A 14,323-nucleotide genomic window follows, 5' to 3' on the forward strand; every position below is an offset into this window, starting at 1 on the left:
AAAACCAGAGACAGGAGCGTGGCCGTGGCTGGGCCAGGCTGATCCACACGGAGGCCCCCAGCATGCCCGGAGTGGCACTGGAGGTGCTGAAGCAGCAATGCAGCCTGGTCCAGCACCAAACCGCAGGCCCCGTCACCATGCATCACCAGCAGTGGGCCCCAGGCCCCCCAGGCACACTTGGGAGCCCCCCAAAAAGAGATAAAAAATTATTAGATTCATTATCAATATAGCACTGGAGCACTGTCGTCCTGCTGTGCATCAATTTGCTCGAGTGGGCACCAGTAATGTCTCAATTGTGAGACTTGTTACTGTTTTTGGCGTTATCAAATATGCCACAGGTAGCTTGCCAGGCTCTGCCATGCGGGCGAGATACTCTCAGTAGCTTGCCAGGCTCTCCGAGAGGGATGAAGGAATCAACCCGGGTCGACCTCGTGCAACGCCCTACCTGCTGTGCTATTGCTCCAGCCCTGATGGACATTAATTTCAAAACTCTTTTTTTTTTTTTTGGTTTTGGGGCCACACTCACCGGTGCTCAGGGCTAGCTCCTATGGCTCTGTGCTCAGGGATCACTCCTGGCAGGGCTCAAAGGATATATGAGATTCTGGGGGTCAAACCCTCATGGACGGCAAGTGCCCTACCTGCTCTCCAGCCCCCATTAATATTTTCACAATCAATAATCCGAAACAGTGGCCACACAAGGTTAAAGATTCAATGCCGGGAAGCAAACACTGCAGGAGTTTTTAAGGGGCACTGAGTTTTTGAGAGGCCTGTCAGACCACAAGTCAAGAGCTAGAATATTCTCAGTTTTAAGGGAAAAGACATAAAATGAGAACTTCAATGGAAAAACCCGCAGAGCTTACCTTCAGAAGCATCCAAATAGTATTCATAGTGTCAGGAGTTCAGGCAGTACTCAAAAGCGAATGAGAAGCGAGCCTTAGTAATTCCAGTAGTCACCAAGTATGAGTAGGTAGGAAATTTGTTTCAAGATTGTATCTGAAAGAGAGAACATTTATTTAGACCAAAAAAAAAAAATCAAGCATAAGCAATTCAAACTATCCAAGCAGAAATTTGAAGTACTATCGCCTCATTGTTCTAAGAGATGTACAAAGTGCAGTGCCCTCTGGAACAACGTGTATCCATCCATATGCAGAAATACAGTTTACCTTAAAAGTGGAATAAATGTGCAGACCGAATTTAGGGACATAAAAATTGTGCCCCAAATAACTGGAAAAACGAAACAGAACCCCTGATGATTCAGGTACATACTTTCTGAACAGTACTGAAAAGTGATTTGTTGATTGTCCAAGGGAGGAAAAAGAAAAAGAAAAAAAAGGGCTCTTGCCACGTTTACTTTGGGGTCGTAAATCAGAACTTCGCTGATGATCCCCCTAGTCCTAAATTTCATCCAACTTAAGTTTCGGAGGCGAGTGCCCAGAAGAAACAAGCTCTGCTCTGCCCGTTCCTGGACGCCGAGAAGAGCCCCCTGCTCGCTGGCTCGCTCGCAGGAAGATCCTGAAAAGCGCGGCCCGGGCCTGCAGCTGGAGGCAGGGGCAGGTGGCAGGTCGGCCTGGTGGCAGGGGCTGGATTAAGTGACCTCTCGTGGGATCCTCGCTCGAGACCGAGGCCTGAATGAAATTCCAGCTTAACCAGTTACTGCTGCCCTTAAAATGGAGGCTGGCCCGAGCAGGGACACAGGCAGCAGCGCCCACCGCCTCGACGCGGATTTCCGAGTCGTCCGGGCCTGCTGGACCCCTGGCGTCCAGCGCGAGCTGGAACTAGGACCCCCCGGGGGAGCGGCTCTGCCCCCGCGGGGCGCCTGTCAGCCCGGCCTCGGGACTTGGCATCACTTTCCCGAGCGCCCGTCGGAACCCCGGGCCGCGGGAGGCGTCCGACTCTCGGCCCGGGTCTCGGGGTGGGGGGCGTCCGAGAGCCCCTCGCGCAGCGCGGCGCCAAAGCAGGGGGACGCGCGCCCCCGGGGCCCGCGCTCCCTCCCCTCCCCCACCCGGGCCCCCCGGGCCCCAACCTACCCCGCTCCCGCTCCAGGGCGACTCCTCGGGCCCCGGCCCCATTGTTCCGGCCCGGGCGGGGGCGGTGGGCTCGGGCAGGGGCGCCCCGGCCGGCGCCCCCCGGCCCGGCAGGCCGGCGGCGGGATGCAGCTTCCCGTCCTCCCCGCGTCGGTCCGTCCCACCTCGGCTCGGCCTGGCGCCCCGGGCTTCGCTCGGCACCCCCGGCCCGGGGCCCGGCGCCGGCCCAGGCCGGCCCCCAGAGCCGCGGCCACTCGGCCGGCAGCCCGCGGCCCAGGCCTGCGGGTGGGCGCGGGCCGGGGGTCCCTGCGCCCCGCACACGCGTCTCCGCTCCCCCAGCTCTGCCGCTTCCAGGGCCCTCGGCGGCGCCCGCTCCCCGGGCCCTTCGGCCCCCCGCCTCCCGGCCGAGCCGCCCCGCCGGACGCCGGCGGCCCGGGCCGCCGCCCCTCGCCCACCATCACCCCTCCCGACTCGTGCCCCCACCCCCACCCCCGGGCACCGGTGCCAACGGCGGCTCCCCCGGCCCGGACCTACCTGCACGGCTCAACCAAGCCTAGAAGTAGGGGCGGGGCTATCGGCCACCCTCCTCCGCCTCTCATTGGCCCTTCCGGGGCCCGTCGTGAACCCTATTGGCTAACGGTCGGTGTCCGTCAGAGTGGTGAGGCGGGACCAAGGGGGGGAGAGGGATGCTGGTGCCTCGGCGTCTCTGTCTCTGTGTATCTCACTATCTCTGTCTCTGCCTCGGCGTTGAGAAACGAGACATTTGGACGAGAGCACTGCCGGGGCCCGAGTTGGGAAGCCCCCCCGCCAAAAAAAATGAGAATTCTCCTCGAGCTTCCCACCAGCCTGCCACTCCGAACCCTCCAAGTCCCCGGCCGAGCCTCCGCTCCATCACCCCTGGCCCGTCCCCTCTCCCCTGTCGCTTTTTCATCTAGGAAGCGACGACGTGCAGAAAACTCAAGGCCGGAAGGCCACGGGAGGAAATTTTTACTATGTGAATAAAATGCACCCGTATAATTACTTAGAGTCAACCAGATACACGGCTCGGGGGGGCTTGGAGAGGAAAGGCGCAGAGTTGGCGAGCAGGGAAGGGTCTGGAATCCGGTCGATGCGAGCCGGGGTCCAAATCACAAACCGCCGAGAGCCGCTGCCGGTGGCTTCCTCCCGGCAGGGCAGCTGAGCGCCTAGGGACCGGTGGGAAGGGACGCTCGCATTTCTCTGCGAATCCTTGCCAATGGTCTGGGATTGGGTGGGTTTTTTTTTTTTTAACCCCCACTCATCAAGATTCAATTTTTTTAATGAACTTATTTACATTTTAAAATATTTCTAAGGCCGCAAAATGAGAAGGACAGGCAAGATGGTAGCTCTCGCAAAGTGGGGCGGCCTGTAGATTTGAGCAGGAATCTGAGTTTTCCACAAGCTCCTTTCCACAAACCTGGAGCAAAGGCAGGTGCAGAACGTCCCAGAAGCAAGAGGACTTACAGAACTTGGGAGAGGGCGGACAATCCGGACTGGGGGACGTTCTCCACTAAATGAGGCCACGGGGGGAATGTACCGAAGGATCAGTTTCCGCTGGAGATAGCTAAAGACATTCTCAGTAGAAGTTAGAAAGAGGAAAATCGACAAAAGGGGATCAGGGAGGTAAAGAACAGGCAGAGCCAGTAGCACTGGGGGGAGGGCACTTGCATTTGTTCCCCCAGCCCACCAGGAATGCTCTCTACGCACAGAGTCAGGAGTAAGTACAGGGAGCTGTGACCCCTACACACACACACACACACACACACACACACACACACACATCCATCCTTCTCACCCATGCCAGGCTGTAGGCTGCGACCCAGCCCTTGGCCCCCCATCTCTGTTTCTCTCCCTTCCCACTCTAGTCCCCAGTGCTTTGCCAGGTATCTGTTGCCTCTATGACACAAAGAACAGAAATTCTGGGGCCAGGGGAAGAATGGTCAGTGAGTAAGTCTTGCATATTCTCAAGGTCCCCCAGCACCTCTGGGGGTGGCCCTCGTAACTCCATACCTGGGAGGTTAAAAAGCAAAAAGAGTGGCTCGAGTGATAGCATAGCGGGTAGGGCACTGGGCCAACCTGGGTTCAAATCCCAGCATCCCATATGGTCCCCTGAGCACTGCCAGGAGTAATTCCTGAGTGCATGAGCCAGGAGTAACCCCTGTGCATCACCAGGTGTGACCCAAAAAAAAAAAAGCAAAAAAAACAGGGTGGGGGGGCAGGACTGTTAATGCAGCCGTCAGGTGTTTGGCCTGCACACAGCTGATCAGGGTTCAATTCCCTGTAACGCTGAGCCCCACCAGGAATAAGTCCTGAGCACCCAAGGGTGTGGGCCAAAAAAACAAAACAAAATACAAAAACGAAATACAAAACAAAATACAAAAAAAAATACAAAAAAAAAACCAATAATAAGGGATTTGAATGAGAATTGGAAGATACACACTAACACATTATATATATAATTTATACAATATATAATATATGATATATATAATATAGAGACTATATAAAACAAAGCTCCCGAAAGCATGTGCAACCGTGCAACCTCTTATAGTCTAGCCCACTGATGTGCCTAAAGCAGCACACATGTGTTTGGTTTTAACATACTTGCTTGTATTCTCTGATATACATTCTCCATCCCTCTTGGAGAGCCTGGCAAGCTGCCGAGAGAGACCCAGAAGAACCTGGCAAGCTTCCCATGGTGTATTCGATATGCCAAATACAGTCACAATAACAGGTCTCATTCCCTTGACCCTGGAAGAGCCTCCAATCATTGGAAAAGACGAGTAAGGAGAGGCTGCTAAAAAAATCTCAGGGCTGGGACCAATGGAGATATTACTGGTGCCCACTCGACAAATCAATGAACAATGGGATGACAGTGATACAGTGATATGATATATATTATGACACACTATATAATATTTATACTATATAATATATAATAATATTTTTTGTTTTGGGGCTACATCTGATGGTGGTACTTTAGGGCTACTACCAGTACTTAGAGGTCACTCTTATTGGTACTTGTGGATCCTTATGGAGCTGGGGATCAAACCTGGTCCTCTTTCAAAGAATGTGTGCACACACTGCAAAGAATGTGTGCAGGCCTTTGAACTCTCTCTAGCCCAAGATAAACATTTTTTTATTTTATCATTTTTTTTCCAGATAAACATGTTGGCCATCTTACAGAATCAGTTGGCATGCAATTTTAAGTTGAACTGTTTTCTTAATTTTTTTTCTGCTTCATCCTTGTCTTAAACTTTGAGTAGTATCTCTCTCTGCTTTTGGTATTAGTGTAATGTTGGCTTCATAGATGCTGTTAGGAAAGATCCCTGTTTTTTCAATAATTTGAAAGAACTTAAAGAGTCTTCTCTGAAGGTTTGGTAGAATTCACTAATGCACCCATTTGATCCAGGGTTTTTGTTCTTGTGTATTTTTTTTTTTTGCTTTTTGGGTCACACCCGGCTATGCACAGGGGTTATTCCTGGCTCTGCACTCAGGAATTACCTCTGGCAGTGCTCAGGGGACCATATGGGATGCTGGGAATCGAACTCAGGTTGGCCGCGTGCAAAGCAAACGCCCTCCCCGCTGTGCTCTTGCTCTAGCCCCTCTTGTGTATATTTTTAAATTATTTTTTAACTTCCTTATGATTGTCCTATTCAGGTTTCCTACATCCTCTGATCCAATCCGTGGAATTTCTATGATAGTAAGAATTCATCTATTTCTTCTAGGTTCTCCAGTTTAGTGTCACAGAATTGCTTATACGACCTCTTAGGACCTTTTTGTATTTCTGAGATATTTGTTGAAATTTCTCCTCTTTCTTCTCTGATCCAATAGGTTTCTCTCTCTCTCTCTCTCTCTCTCTCTCTCTCTCTCTCTCTCTCTCTCTCTCTTTAGTCTAGCTTAGGGTCTGTTAATCTTGTAAATTTTTTTTTCAAAAATCAAACTCTTGGGGGACTGGAGCGATAGCACAGCGGGTAGGACGTTTGCCTTGCACGAGGCTGACCCGAGTCTGATTCCCAGCATCCCGTAAGGTCCCCTGAGCACCGCCAGGAGTAACTCCTGAGTGCAGAGCCAGGACCAAGCCCTGTGCAATGCTGGGTGTGACCCAAAGAGAAAAAAAAAAAAAAGGAAAAATCAAGCTCTTGGGTCAGAGAGATAGGACAGTGGACAGCATACTTAATTTGCAAGTGCCTTATCTGGGTTCAACTCTATGTACCACAAATGGTCCCCCAAACCTCACCAGGAGTGATCCCTGAGGGCAGAGACAGGGTAAATCCTGAGCATTCCTGGGTGTGGCTCACAAACAAAAAGATACAAAAATTCTTTCCCGTCTTGATTGAATGTCAAAGAAGAAATACAAATGGCCAAGGGAACTGCAAATCAAAATAACAATATACTACATCCCATCACTAAGAATGGCCTATATCAAAGATTCCAGAAAAAAGTACCAGGGACGAGGAGTAGAGAAAATTTGGAGATAAAGGATCCTTATTCACTGTTTCTGAGAACATAACTTGTTGGGTGTCTTGGGGAAACAGTATAGAGATTTCTCAACAAAAAAAATTAAAATAGAATGATTCAGCAATTCCACTCTTAGGTATCTATCCTAACAACACAAAAATACTAATTTCAAAAGATGCGTGCACACCTCTGTTTATATTAGTGCTGTTAACAAATTGTCTAGTTCTCCCTCTCAGATAACCCAGTAAGCTACTGAGAGTATCCTGCCCGTACGGCAGAGCCTGGCAAGCTCTCCGTGGCATATTTGATATGCCAAAAACAGTAACAAGATGCGTCTCATTCCCCTGACCCTGAAAGAGCCTCCAATGTGGTACCTTTGGGAAGAATGAGTAAAGAGAGGCTGCTAAAATCTCAGGGCTAGGACAAATGGAGACGTTACTGATGCCAGCTTGAGCAAATCGATGAACAATGGGATGACAGTGATACAGTGAATAATATATATATATATAATGTGTGTATGTCTATTTAAAGAGGGGGGGAAAACTCTAAAGTACATTGCAAATCTGAGAATACAATGGGATACCATTTATTCCCAAAAGGAAAAACAATTTTTTGTTTGTTTGTTTTTGGGCCACACCCAGGGGTTCTCAGAGCTTCCTCCTGGCTTTTTGCTCAAGGCTTCCTCTTGGCTCTGTGCTCAGGGATCTCTCCTGGCAGGCTAGAAGGACTATATGTGGTACTGGAGATTGAACCAGGTCAGCCTTGTTCAAGGCAAATGCCCTGTCCACTATACCATCTCTCCAGCTCTGGAAAACCAAAAATTTTTTTTAATTTTCTAGTTAAGAATCTTCACTGGATTTTTTATTTTAAAGAAGTATCTTTGGGCCTGAACGATAGCACAGTGGGTAGTGCATTTGCCTTGCACTTGGCCAACCTGAATTCAATCTCCTGCATCCCATATTGTCTCCCGAGCACCGCCAGGAATAATTCCTGAGTGCAGAGCCAGGAGAAACCCCTGAGCATCGCTGGGTGTGACCCAAAATGCAAAATAAATAAATAAATAAATAAATAAACAAAAGATAAATAAATAAAGAAGTATCTTTACTGAGTTTTACAATTTTGCTTGTTAATCCTAGAGAGGAATCTTCAATTCAGATTCCGCCCCCCACTTTTGTTTTCCTTGTGGACTCCTACTCCCCAGAACCTCAATCAGCATGAACCCTGGTGGAATTTGGGTCTTCTTACAGCAAAGTTAATCCAGTTTAAAGGGGGTCTTTAGGCTGGGTCCTATGCCAGCATGACCCATGTCTTTTGTTGTTCTGTTTCTGGGGTGCTCAGGGCTTTCTCTTGGCTCTGCGTTCAGGGGTTACAGCTGGTAGGCTTGGGGACCACCTGGGGTGCTTGAACTTGAACTCAGTTGACTGAGTGCAGAGCAAGTGTCTTACCTGCTGTACTTTCTCTTTAGTCCCAAGATCCTTAGTTCTCATATGCAAAAAAATGGGCAAAAATGGTACCTATTTCCTAAGGTTTTGTGAAGGTTAAATGAACTAAAATATATAATTAAGGCTGGAAAGATAGTACAGGGGTTAAGGTGCATGCTTGCATGCTGCAAACCTGGTTTCCGGGATCTCCTGAGCATGGTGGGAAGTGATCCCTTAGCACAGAGTTAGGAGTAAGACCTGAGCACTGCGGGGTGTGGAAGGAAAAAACCCACTATATATAAGATATGTGTGTTAGATCATATATAATATATGTATATATGAAACATATACACACATACAGATATATGATCTAAAACAGTTCCAGACACAATCGAATCTAAATACCCAATTTTTAACTGTTATTATTGTATAGGAATCTTGCATATTAGACATTCCTTGAAAATTTCTGATTTCTAGAATGTTACTTGTATTAGTGACATGCATAATAACAATTTTGTTTTGTTTTGTTTGGGGGCCACACCCAGCAGTGCTCAGGGGTTATTCCTAGCTCTAGCTCTGCACTCAGAAAACACTCCCAGTGATGCTCTGGGTACTATGTAGGGTGCCAGGTATCAAACACAGGTCAGCCACATGCAAGGCAAATGCTTACCCACTATTCTATTGCTCCAGCTTAACCCAGAGCACTTGCTATTTATTTAAGTGCTTCAAAAGTAGAATACCCTTGGGGGCCTGATGATAGTACAGTGGTTAGGGTATTTGCCTTGTACATAACCAACTGGAGTTCTATCACTGGCACCCCATGTGGTGTCTCCAGCTCATCAGGAGAGATCCCTGAGCACAGAGTCAGGAAGAAGCCATAAGCACTACTGGGTGTGGCCCAAAACAAACAAACAAATTAGAATACCTAACTTCTTCCTGCAATGTTTCATTCCTCTAGAGGGGAAGAACATCAATACTCTTAAAAGTAATAGTAAGGGGCTAGAGTGATAGCACAGCGGGTAGGACGTTTGCCTTGCACGGGGCTGACCAGGTTTGATTCCCAGCATCTTATATGGTCCCCTGAGCACCACCAGGAGTGATTCCTGAGTGCAGAGCCAAGAGTAACCCCTGTGTATTACCAGGTATGACCCAAAAAGCAAAAATTTGTTGCTCATATCTGTAGCTCATAAAAAAACCTAATTTCCATAATACTGTTTATTTATAAAGACCTTATACAATACAATAAATAAATACCAGTAAAGTTCAGATATTGTTGCTGGGTGTGTAAACTGGTAAAGCCACTTTGGGAAAGACAGATAACAGTCTAATAAAACTTAAGATATTCACACTTGATCCCAGCAGTTGGACTACTACTACTACTATACACGTACACACACACACACTCACACACACACACACACACACACACACACACACACGAGGAAATGTAGGATTTTATGTGCCAGAATTGCAAGACAAGAATAAAATACTTAGGCTGTAGTATATTTGTTTTGTTGTTGTTGTTGTTGTTGTTGTTTTGCTTTTTGGGTCACACCCGGCGTTGCACAGGGGTTAATCCTGGCTCTTGCACTCAGGAATCACTCTTGGCGGTGCTTGGGGGACCATATGGGATGCTGGGGATCGAACCGAGTCGCCCACATGCAAGGCAAACACCCTACCCGCTGTGCTATCGCTTCAGCCCCGGCTGTAGTATATCTGTACAATGAAAATTAACTATGATTATAATCAGCAACATAAATAAAATTTTACAAAAGTAATATTCACACACAAAGAAATAGGATGACAAGTATATATATATATATATCATATGATTCTGTTTATATAAATTTCAAAAGCAGGCAAACTAAACCATGTTGTTCAGGGAAGCGCTGACAGATGGTTAAGTTAGAGAGAAAAAGTGAAAGGTGCACACAGTAAACGTCTAGCCGTTGTAGGGCAGACTTTGGTTGGGAGGGTACTTTTAGAGTTTGGCAAAAAAATTTTTTTTGGTGAGGGATCTTTGGATCACCCAATCAAACAAACAAGAGGTTGGAGAGATAGTGCAGCGGGTAGGGCCTTGCTTGTGGCAGACTCTGGTTCCATTCCCAGCATCCGATATGGTCCCCTGAGAACCGCCAGGAGTAATTCCTGGGTGCATGAGCCAGGAGTAACCCCTGTGCATCGCCGGGTGTGACGGAAAAAAAAACAAACAAACTAAAACAAACAACAAAAAGTATTACAGATATCTCTGCATCCTTAAAGAAGAATCCCTGCACAGGGCCTGGAGAGAAACACAGCAGGTAGGGCATTTGCCTTGCAAAAGACCAACCCCAGTTCAATCCCCAGCAACCCATAAGATTCCCTGAGCCCACCAGGAGTGACCTCTGAACACATAGCCAGAAGTAAAGTTTGAGCACTGTCAGGTGTGGCCCTCAAACAGACAAAAAACTTGCACAAAGGGGCTGGAGCTATAGCACAGAGGGTAGGGCATTTGCCTTGCACGTGGCCAACCTGGGTCCAATTCCCAGCATCCTATATGGTCCCCTGAGCACCACCAGAAGTAATTCCTGAGTGCATGAGCCAGGAGTAACCCCTGTGCAATGCCGGGTGTGACCCAAAAAAATAAACAAAAAAAAAACACCACAACCAAGAATGCTCAGGGCTTATTCCTGACTGTGCTCAGAAATCACCCTTGGTAGTCCTGAGGGGACTGAACCCAGGGTAGGTTGTATGAAAAGTAAGTGCCTTACCTGCTGTGCTGTCTCTCCAGTCCCATCTTTTGTTTTGTTTTTAACAAACACTGTAGCCAGGAGTCTAGCTTAGAGGTAGGGCACTTGCCCTGTCCGTGTGAGGCCCTGGGTTTGATCCGAGGCACAAACTGGGTTGGAGAAGATAGTTCAGGTACTAGCCTTGGATGCCGCCGACACCAGTTCTACCCGCAGGGTTGTGTATGGTCCCCTGAGTTCCATCAGGGATGAACCCTGAGCACTACTGGGTGTGGCCCCCAAACCAATAAACAAGCAAACTTTTTGTTGGAGGGAGGGACCTACACCCATCATGCCGGGGGAACTCCTGGCTCTGTGTTCAGGGAACCACAATGGCATTGGGATTCCACATAGGGTGACGGCCACAAGCTAGGCAACCTTAACCTTTATACAAACTCTTCAGGCTCTGCAAATAAACTTTTTGTTGTTGTTGTTGTTGTTGTTGTTTGTTTATTTATTTTTGGCCATGCTTGGCAATGCTTATGGCTTACTTCTGGTTCTGCATGCAGGGATCATTCCTGCCTGACTCGAAGGACCAGCTGGGATGCCAGGGATCGAACCCGGGTCAGCCATGTGCCAGGCAAATGTTCTACCAGCTGTAATACAATTGCTCCAGTTCCCAAACAAACTTTTTGTAACAAAAGGTGAGGAAAAATAAAACCTAGATGAACTTCATTCTTTTAGAACTGGTTAAATCAAATATTTGAATCCTGTTCTGTCACCAGGTTTAGCTTCATGGGCCTGTAGTCTGTTGTGTCACACAGGGCCTCACTTCTGCTATTATTATTATTATTATTATTTGCTTTTTGGGTCATACCCAGTGATGCTCAGGGGTTATTCCTGGTTCTGCACTCAGGAATTAACTCCTGGCAGTGCTGGGGAACCATATGGGATGCTGGGGGTTGAACCCAGACCGGCTGTGTGCAAGGCAAACACCCTACTCACTGTACTATCGCTCCAGCCCCTGCTACTACTCTCTTGAAATTATCAGGAATTATAGTTTTGTTTTTGTTGGGTTTGGGGGTCACACCTGATGGTGCTCAGCTCAAGGTGTCCTCCTGCCTCTGTGCCCAGGGATCATTGCTGGCTCAGCGATTGGGAGGGAGGGGAGCGTATGTGGGGTTAGGGATTGAATAAGGGTCAGCTCCACGGAAGTCAAGCACCTTATCTGCTGTCCTATCTCTCTGGCCCCAGCAATTTTACTCTTGAATTTGGGTTAGTAAATGAAGTCCTACGAGATACTGAGACAAATGCAAGGGTCAAGGAAATATACAGAGTAAGGTGTCACCAGTTTTGTTCTCCTGTTTGCAAACAGTATCTGCAGTGCCCCAGGAGTACAGAATTCTGGTGCTTTGCTAACGTGGGAGTACAGCAAGACTCCACGTGAGAACAAGATAAGGGTATTAGGACTAAGTTCTAAGAAGCCGTTTTCTTTCTATTTGGCCAAGAGCTTGTTTGGAGCACAGAGAGAACACATTGGCACTCTAGGAAATGTGAATGACAAAGAACTAGATCATATCTCGGGGTGGCGGTGGAGGTGGGGGGGTTATTGGAGCACACCTGGCAGTGCCTTAGTCACTCCCAGGAGGGTTATGGGGACTTGGTGGTGCCAGGGATCAAGTTAGACACAGCCTGGGGCCAGAGAGATAGCACAGCGGGTAGGGCATTGGCCTTGCACACGGCCAACCTGGTGCCAATCCCCAGCACCCCTGAGCCCACCCGGAGTGATCCTTGAGTGCAGAGCCAGGAGTAAGCCCTGAGCATGGCTGGATGTGGACCTCCCCCACAAAAAAATTAAAACAAAAAAACAAAACTGAAGACAGCAACAGGCGCCTATCTCTCTGGCTCACTATATCAAATTGTTCCCTACCAGATATTTTTCTGTATTAGTCAGTCCCTTATGCTGGAAACAATGACAGATTATAGTCAGTCCCTAATGTTGGAAACAATGACAGATTAACAAGGCGATTTGGAGATCCTGATCTTTTCCCCTCTACTCCTTTTACACTCATCAGTAAGTTGAAGAAGGCAGAGTGTTGGGAGTATGCGTGAGTATCAAGAAGTGAAATCAAAACACTTGAGTTAGTTTATCCAGAATTTCTACTGTTCTGGATGTCCAAAGGACATGTGCAAATACTAACTATAAATTAAAGGTTGTAGCTTAGGAGGAAGCTCAGAGGTAGAATGTGCCTCACATATGTGTGGCCCTGAGTTTGAGCTTTAGCATGATGAAAATGGGGAAGGAAGGAAGGAAGGAAGGAAGGAAGGAAGGAAGGAAGGAAGGAAGGAAGGAAGGAAGGAAGGAAGGAAGGAAGGAAGGAAGGGAGGGAGGGAGGGAGGGAGGGAGAGAGGGAGGGAGGGAGGGAGGAAGGAAGGAAGGAAGGGAGGAAGGGAAGGAGGAAGGAAGGAAGAAAGGGAGGGAGGGAGGAAGGAAGGAAGGAAGGAAGGGAGGGAGGGAGGAAGGAAGGAAAGAAGGAAGGAAGGAAGGAAGGAAGGAAGGAAGGAAGGAAGGAAGGAAGGAAGGAAGGAAGGAAGGAAGGAAGGAAGGAGGGAAGGAAGGAAGGAAGGAAGGAAGGAAGGAAGGAAGGAAGGAAGGAAGGAAGGAAGGAAGGTGGAAAAGGAAAAGAGAGAGGAGGGGAGGAGAGGGAAGAGGAGAAAATGAAGAAAGGAAAAGAAATATAGTAAATCACAACAAAGAAACACAGACTGCGGGCCAGCAGGAGTGATAGTACAGTGGGTAGGGCCCTTGCATTCGGTTAACCCAAGTTCAATCCCCGGCATCCCATATGGTCCCCCAAGCACCACCAGGAGTAATTCCTGAGTGCAAAGCCAGGAGTAACCCTTGAGCATTTCTGGGTGTGACCCAAAAAGAAAAAGAAAAAAGAAAGAAAGAATAAGAATAAAGAAACAAGAAATAGACTGAATATTGTATAATTTTTGGTGATAAAACATGAGTAAATTACTCCTTAAAATTGGCATTGCAGGGGCTGGAGAGATAGCACAGTGGGTAGAGCGTTTGCCTGGCACGCAGCCGACCAGGGTTCAATTCCCAGCATCCCATATGGTCCCCTGAGCACTGCCAGGAGTAATTCCTGAATGCAGAGCCAGGAGGAACCCCTGAGCATCGCCAGGTGTGACCCAAAAAGCAAAAAAAAAAAAAAAAAAAACTGGCATTGGAGAGGGATATGGCTCAGTGGTAGAGCCTTACCTTGCATGCATGAAACCTGGGTTCAGTGCCTGGCACCACACACGCACACCCACAGGGAGATTGGAACTGCAGGTGTTGGGGTAAGGCTGACAGAGGTGGCATACATGCCTGGCATGTGTGAAATTCTGAGTGAGATCCCTGGTGCCTCGTGCCATCTCCAGTGCTCTGAGAGTGTGAATGGTGGCCCCTGAGCACCTCCAGGATGGCTCTGGGCCCTTAGCACCAGCCTGAAAATCACCTGCACCAGCTCGGCGCTAGACAGCATCAGGCCTGCACCAAAGACTGAGCATCACTGGGGGGTGGAGACCCCGGGTCCACTCAGCACTGCTGGGCGTGACCCCGACAAGAGATGCCTCAAAGGGTGTTCCTTCTACTCAAGAGACTTGGGTTCAATACCCAGCATCATATGTCCCTGGGCACTGCTCA

At 48.4% G+C, this 14,323-nt stretch overlaps 1 protein-coding gene across 4 annotated transcripts in view; it reads right to left on the bottom strand.

The window, feature by feature from the left end:
- The window catches only part of KANSL1 (KAT8 regulatory NSL complex subunit 1), a 167,642-nt gene extending 165,064 nt beyond the window's left edge, over positions 1–2,578 (bottom strand). Inside the window, exons 1-2 of one of the 4 annotated variants that reach the window (XM_055129831.1) lie at positions 2,559–2,578; positions 861–993 (exon numbers count right to left, since the gene is read on the bottom strand). The gene's annotated coding sequence lies outside the window, so the exon portion shown is untranslated. Of the gene's footprint in view, positions 1–860; positions 994–2,027; positions 2,329–2,558 lie in introns of those variants that run through there. The other 3 variants (XM_055129833.1, XM_055129830.1, XM_055129834.1) reach the window with 3 other exon arrangements.
- Positions 2,579–14,323: the final 11,745 nt, after the last annotated feature.

This window comes from Sorex araneus, chromosome 3 (genome assembly GCF_027595985.1).
Source record: "Sorex araneus isolate mSorAra2 chromosome 3, mSorAra2.pri, whole genome shotgun sequence".
Classification (NCBI taxonomy): Eukaryota; Metazoa; Chordata; class Mammalia; order Eulipotyphla; family Soricidae; genus Sorex; species Sorex araneus.